We start from the raw sequence: 7,639 nt of genomic DNA, 5'->3' as shown, positions 1-7,639 counted from the left end.
AGCAATGGGTTTTTTGTATATATATATATCTATATATCTATATATATATATATGTCTATGTATATATGTCTGTATTGACATATATGTTACAACTAACAGGCAGTTGACCTTAGAGAGAAATGTAAAATTTAATTTGAAAGTAGACATGGAGTGTTTTAAAAACAAAGATAAATAAATGAGGAAGAAGGTTTTATGAAAAATAAAGCAAACTGACTGTCACACTGGAAACAAGTTAAAATGTAGAATATTTCATGTAGTACCAAATATATCTTGCCTAATGAAGTGGAAAGATGAGGACAGTATCATATTACTGTTAAGTTTTGTTAAGCATCACATTACATATTGTTTTGTTCAAAATCACCTCTATTCAATATCAACATGACTTTCTCTTCCAGGTGTTTCTAGCCTCTTATACGTCTTGTATGTCTCTTTTTATTCTTAACTGACTACCACACTTCATCACTGCCAGGTATAAACCTTCCCTTAAAATGAAGCTCATTTTAATCTCATTGTTTCATTTCTTATTTCCATGTATACATTAAACTCTGACAGTTTTCTGTTTTGTTTTAATTCAATCATTTTTGAAAAAGGATATATATTAATAAGATACTTGCTAAGTAGCTTATAACCTGCATGACCAATGCAGCTTTGACTTAAAAATCAAGCAAAGTATTTTCTATAAATCAGCTTCAGAGTATACTTATTGGCTGAGATTTCTGCTTTTTTTGTTCATGAATTTATTATAGACAGTAACCTCTTTTTCTACTGCCAAAATAGTTTTACTGGCTACAATTAGATGTCAGATAATAATAAAGTATTATCAAATACTGTGTATCTCAATAGCAAATTTAGGTTCAAAGTACAAGTTTGATCCTTTTGAAAGAAGAAAAGGGTAACTTTACAGTACTCTATGAATGATGAACATTCAGAAACCAAATAAAATTCAGTCACTATTTTAAGGGAAAAAAAGAAAGAATGCTTATTATCTTTGTATCCATGATAGAAGTAAATGTAATTATAAAGATACGGTAATAATAAACTCAATTAGAACTCACAAGAAGCAGTAATATAATGAAATATTAGAAAAACTTGCATATTAAAGAAATCAATGAATTTTAGGTTAATACATCAAGACAGTACAAAGTTAGTATTGGAAGGGTCCCTTCCTCAATTCATTAATTTTCACTGATGTGTTAGTTTTAGAGTTCTTTCCAATTTATGTAGTGCCAGAGTGAGATTCTATTTGGTTGATATAGCTAAGCCTTTATTAGCAAAGTTATCAAGAACACTGACTGAAGAAAAATGTATTGCTTTAGTTTTCTTTAATAGATCAGAGTTTATTTGTTTGATTTAAATATTGCTACATCACTTTGTTGGTACTGTATAGTCCTATCCAATCAGAATCTTGCAAAGTGCATTACCTTCCCTTAATCCATTTTGTCTATTAAAAAAACACTTAAAATAAATACAATTACAGATATCCTTTCCACCTAGTCCGTCCTCTGAAGTGAATATTTGCCCATTACGTCAGGGGAAATTCTAAGATGCATGGCATAGTTATTTATGAAAAAGGACCCGTTTCCTACATTTTTCCCCAGAGGTTTCAGAATTTAAATTTATGCCACCAAATAGGATAATTTCATAAAGGCACTGACATTATTTCTTGTCCTCACATTTAATATTCTTCTGAGATATTAGAAAAGTATAATTCTATAAAAGAAATTAAAATGTTATTGACTTCTTATGAACCCAAACAGCAGAAAATATTGCTAAGGTAAATATTTCATTAAAAGCTAACGGCTAACAATTATTGGGCCCTTACCATGAGCCATGCACTGTACTGAGTGCCTTTACATGGATTATCTAATTTAATCTCACAATAAATATAACAATACCTATTAAAATTGGCACTATTGCTATTCTCATTTTACAGATGAGGGAACTGAGGTTTATCGATGCTGAATAACTTGTTTGATATACGGCTAATAAGTAGTTAAGGCAGAGTTAAAATAAAGACAAACTGATTTCAGAGATTACAGCTCTTAACCACTATAGTAATTCAACTTGAGAAATGGAAATAGGTGCGTGTTTAACTACTTTGATAAGAAAACAGAAAACAACACAACATTAATATCTTACTATATTTCAAGCTCACAGCTGGTAATAAAATATTGTATAATAGAAGAGGAAGAGAACGTGGAGTTCATTTATACCTATCTCCTTTTATAGGTTACATAAGTGAGGCTCAGAGAGGTAAAGTAACTTGTCTGATATTATCTATCTAGTTAACAAGGCAAGATTAAAGCCCAGATCTTCTGGTTCTCAGTCCAGATATCCGGACGGCTTTACTGGGAGACAGAACGTTTGCCTGGGGAGATTAATAACTTCACAAAGACTTTATGTAACAGTGTAATGCTAACACATAAAAAGCACATATTACATAAATGGCTAAACACGTCTTATAGGGAGTTGATGAGCTAAATGATATTTAAGAGGCCGCCGAAGTTCAAAAAATACTTATTGAGTGCTACCTGGTTTGCACTCAACCACTAACCTAAAGATAAGCCCGTTCAAACCTAACCAGCAGCACTGAGGAAGAAAGGCATGGTGATCTGCTTCCATGAAGATTGTTGTTACTGTTAGTTACCATCGAGTCGATTCTGACTCATGGCGACCCCATATATGCAGAGTAGAACATCTCCAGAGGGTTTTCAAGGCTGTGACCTTTCAGAAGCAGATTGCCAGGCCTGTCTTCCGAGGAGCCCCTGGGTGGGTTCCAACTGCCAGCCTTTCAGCTAGTAGCTGAGCGCTTAACCTTTTGCACCACTCAGACTCGCCCCTTCCGCTTAAAGATTATCACCAAGAAAACCCTATGGAGCAGTTTTACTCTGAAACACATGGGGTTGCCATGACTCAAAATCAAATCAACTTGATGGCAACAGGTTTTTTTTTTTTTTAAACTATGTGTTAGTCACTATTCCGGACACTTGAGTTTCGTTAGTGACCAAGACAAAAAACCTTGCCTTCTTAGCTTACACTGTAGTGAGGAAAACAAACATGAAACAATGCACACAATGAGGTAAATTATGTGTTAGAAAGTGTAAGTGCTACAATAAAAGTAGAGCAGGGTAAGGGAGATTGGGAGTGCCAATTTGGGTTGAGTGCAGGTTGCAGTGTTAAACAGGGTGATGAGGGTCGGCCTCATTAAGGTGGTATTTGAGCCGACTCCAGAAGGTGAGGGAGCCATGTGAATACTGTGGGGAAAGTGTTTCATGCAGAGTGATCAGCCAACACAAAAGTCCTAAGGAGAGGGCCTGCCTGGCATCTTTGGAGAATGGCATGGGAGAACTGAGAAGAGTAAGAGGTAAAACCTGAACTGCAAACTGCTGTGTGGGTATAGGGGGGATTTTGGCCATTGAATTAACTTATCAATCATTTTCTATTTATACTATAACTAGGTATTATAATAACAATGAAACGAGTGTTCTTAGACTTTAATTGTATTATGAATATCAGAATTAAAATGCCTAACAAAGTGGTTTGAACCTGTCATTTGTTTTGCCAATTCCATCAACTGTGCAGAAATTGCATGTTAACTGTATGCTAATACTTTGAATCACCTGCCTTAGGCCCCTTCACATTGTTTTCCTCACTACAATGTAGCAGAATTGTAAATTTAATTGGTGGGAGGGGAGTGATCCTGCCTGGGCACTGGTATTTTATAAAAGTTCTTAGGGTGATTCTAAAATGCAGCCATGCTAGAGAACCACTACTCTTGGTATATGTGAGTAGACCATCTACTCAGAATGCTAATCCTTGCTGCTCCAGCTCACTTCAGTATTGTCACTACCTGGAACTCCAAGACCACAAATCCCCTCAATAAAAATCCTGGAACCTCTCCCCAACTCCATTGGAGGGGAAAGTGGGACAGGCCAAATTTCTCCTTTACTTCCCTAACCCTGAGTTCCTCACAGCAACAAACAAAGCTGTGTGTGGATGTCTGACTACTGAAGAGTTTTGAGTTGGAGAATGAGAATGTAAGAAGGGAGAGACAAGGAAGCAACATGATCGCCATTAATTGCCTAATAATGATTTTTGAGAAGAAGGATGTTTACTGTTTAATGTCAAATGTTTTGCATTATTGTGACAGAAAACATCCTCTTTCCCCAAATCTTCAGTAGTCTGTTTTATTTATGTGTGGCTGGCACAGTTTAGGATGAATGAATGAATGAATTCAAGTAGGCTGATAGCAAAAAGCAACATACCCCAGCCCATCCTTCCCTACCTCCAATCTTTCTTTTTTAAACTGGGCTTTAGATGAAGGTTTACAGAGCAAATTAGTTTCTCATTATCCAATACACATATTGTCTTGTGACACTGGTTGCCAACCCCACGACATGTCAGCACTCTCCCCTTCTCGACCCTGGGTTCCCCACTGCCAGTTTTCCTGTCCTCTCCTGCCTTCTTGTCCTTGCCCCTGGGTTGGTGTGCCCGTTTAGTCTCATTTTGTTTTATGGGCCTGTCTAATCTTTGGCTGAAGGGTGAACCTCAGGAGTGACTTTAGTACTGAGTTCAAAAGGTGTCCAGAGGCCATACTCTCGGGGTTTCTCGTCTCTGTCAGACTAGTAAGGCTGATCTTCTTTTGTGAGTTAGAATTTTGTTCTACATTTTTCTCCAGTTCCATCCAGAACCCTCTATTGTGATTCCTGTCAGAGCAGTTGGTGGTGGTAGCCAGGCACCATCTAGTTGTGCTGGACTCAGTCTGGCTGAGACTGTGGTACCTGTGATTCATTGGTCCAACCTCCAAGGTTGCTCTCCAGAGGAAATCTCCTTTATCTCATTCTTTTTAGTTACCCTCTCATCTCTACATAATATGATATGATGTGAATTCTTGATATATCAACGTTAGATCTTAGACACTCACTTAGTGCCAAGATAGATAAGTATTTAACTAACTCAAACCACTCCAAACATCACCCTACCCACAATACCTAATATATCACTATTGTTAGCTTTCCACTGCTTGCATTTGTCATTTTAAATAATATACCTGAACTCTTATCTGTTCTTTCAACAGTAAGTAGTATCTCTTTACTTTGGCACATAATGATATTGTACTCCATATCTTTCTGTCATGGGTTGAATTGTGCCCCTCTAAGAAGGTATGTTGGAGTCTTAAACCCCCGCCCACCTGTGAAGGTGGCTTTGGAAATAGGGATGCTGTAAATGTAATTAGTTAAGATGAGGTGACACCGGAATAGGGTGAGTCCTAATCTAAGTGGTGGCCTTCAGAGAAGAGACACTGAGACAGGCACAGAGGGAAGATGGCCATGTGAAGATGGTGGCAGAGGTTGGAGTTACGCTGTCACAGGTCAAGAAACACCTGGGGCTCCTGGACGTTAGAAACAGTAAGGAGGGATCTTTCCCTGGAGCCTTCTGAGAAAGCACTGCACTCACAACACACTGAATTCAGATTTCTGGCCTCCAGAACTGTGAGGGAATGGACTTCTGTTGTTTTGAGTTACCCTGTTTGTGGTCCCAGAGATGCTGAAGATCACACAGCTGGCAGAGTACAGGTATCAACAGAGAAGGTCCTCTTAGTCACTACATATAATTTAATGTGTATAATACTGTAATATGTCAGTAAGAAGAGTTGTTCAGTAAGAATTCTACAACCATGTGATGCTGGAAGCCCAGAAAGTACCATGGACTGGCATGGTCACTAGTATGAGATAAGCCCCCACTCTAAATAATACTGTGGGGCGCACTGAAAGAGGACTGAGGTGCTATCACGCAGGCAGGGGAATGTGAGACTCACAGTTTTGGATTACACACCAACTTAACACTTCCACTAGCGATGTCTGAATGTCTGTTTTCCCACCACCTTACCAACACTGGGTTTTATATTTAAATAAGACCTCACCTAAACTTTCAAAATAAAAATATGAAAACCCTGATATGCCTCATGTGCATTAAGAAAAAAAATCTTCTGTGTGGCCTGGTTTATCAGCAGACATTCTCAAGTGTAAACTATGAGCAATGTAGCAAGTTCACAAGGTTTAAATATAAACCAGGTTAAGCCTAAAATTTGATATGCCCCCCTTTATTATTTGATCCAGAAATATGCAAGAAAACTCAAAGTGGAAGCAAAGGCCATAACATTTTATACAAAATACTTATAAACATTCTTAAAGCTTTAGATATTATTTAGATTGTCTGGATTTGCTTGGCATATGCTTTCAGGAATTTCGTCCTTTAAAAGGATAATGTTATGAATGCTAACAGAAAAGTAACCTCATGCTTTACTTTAGGAAAAAGTATTAAAGTAAAATGAACGCGTCAAACTGTCAATAGTTCAGAGAAGAGAAAAACAGAATTTTTAAGATGGTAAATATGCTTATATTGTATAACCCTGGAGACAGGAAGAGCCCTACTATTTTCGTTCAAGGTCCACAGAATTTAAAACTCCTGTACACGGCAAGTTTGTTCAATGACAACACTGAGCAAAATCTAAGAAAACATTTCTTAAAACTATATTTAAAAGAAGGCCCTGATGGCACAGTGGTTAACAGTTTGGCTGCTAACCAAAAGGTCGGCCTTCCATCAGTCTCTCCTTGGAAACCCTATGGGGCAGTCTACTCTGTCCTATAGGGTCGCTATGAGTCGGAATCGACTCGACGGCAACGGTTTTTTGTCTTTTTGTAATATATTTTAAAAAAAAATTTAAAGATATTTTTATATCTCTTATATTTTAACTGCAAAATACTTGGAGCAGTAGAACAGTATATGCAATCAATCTCTTCTCCTATTTTGTCCCCCTTTAATTTTTGACAAACATCGAATAGGGACACTCACTATTCAGTGCTTCTCGAACTAGCAACTGCATCACCATCATCCGGAAGAACTTAAACAATACGCATACGCGTTCTTGCCATTTCTCCTCCCCTAAACTGACTCGTAGGTCTGGGGCGAGGCTGAGCATTAGGATTTTTCACCAGCGATGCAAGTGATTCCCACAATCTTGCAGTTTGAGAACCACTTACTTTTAAAGAAGCTAACCCCATTCAGTAAGCCGGCTTCCATAATCAGAACCTTTGGGATGCGGCCGGGCACCTGTGCTTTGGCGAGTTTCCCCTGACGACTGTGATGCGGATCAACAGCGCAAAGCACATGGGGGTTCTGGACATCTGCACCCAGGGCAGCGCGAGAAAATGCAGGAAGGTGGGTTCCCAGGGGGTGGGAAGCTCGACTTTTCTGGGGTGTCCTCGGCCGGAGGCCTGCACGGCCGGATTCGGGCGACACCGCGTTGCTCCGGTCGCAGAGGCCGCGCTGTACGCAGGGGTTTTCCCCGCGCCGTCCTGCTAGCCCAGGTTAGCAGCTCCTTCCGTTCTCATCCCTTTGCCCTCTTGCTGCGCATCCGCTGGCCTCGGCCTTGCTAACCTCCTCGCCGCATGCCGGACGCACGCGGAGGGGCCGACGGGGTGCCAGCCGAGGCCCAGGCGCTCGCTCGCCGCCGCCGCCCCCGTCGGGTTGGCCTGCGGACCTCCGCCCCAACCCCGCGCAGCCGCCGCTCTATCAGACCCGGCCCCTCGTCGGGCGCAGCTCCACCAATAGCGGGCCTCGCCCGCCGCCGCCGCAC

At 39.9% G+C, this 7,639-nt stretch overlaps 1 long non-coding RNA gene across 1 annotated transcript in view; it reads right to left on the bottom strand.

Moving 5' to 3' along the window:
* Positions 1-7,535, bottom strand: part of LOC111819478 (uncharacterized) — a 17,503-nt gene extending 9,968 nt beyond the window's left edge. The window contains exon 1 of the long non-coding RNA XR_002823088.1: positions 7,044-7,535. This is a non-coding gene — a long non-coding RNA (uncharacterized LOC111819478). The remainder of the gene's footprint in view (positions 1-7,043) is intronic.
* Between the last annotated feature and the right edge of the window lie 104 nt (positions 7,536-7,639).

This window comes from Trichechus manatus, unplaced genomic scaffold, assembly GCF_000243295.1.
Source record: "Trichechus manatus latirostris isolate Lorelei unplaced genomic scaffold, TriManLat1.0 scaffold00009, whole genome shotgun sequence".
In the NCBI taxonomy this organism is placed as follows: Eukaryota; Metazoa; Chordata; class Mammalia; order Sirenia; family Trichechidae; genus Trichechus; species Trichechus manatus.
This window is presented reverse-complemented; position numbering and strand designations above follow the sequence as displayed.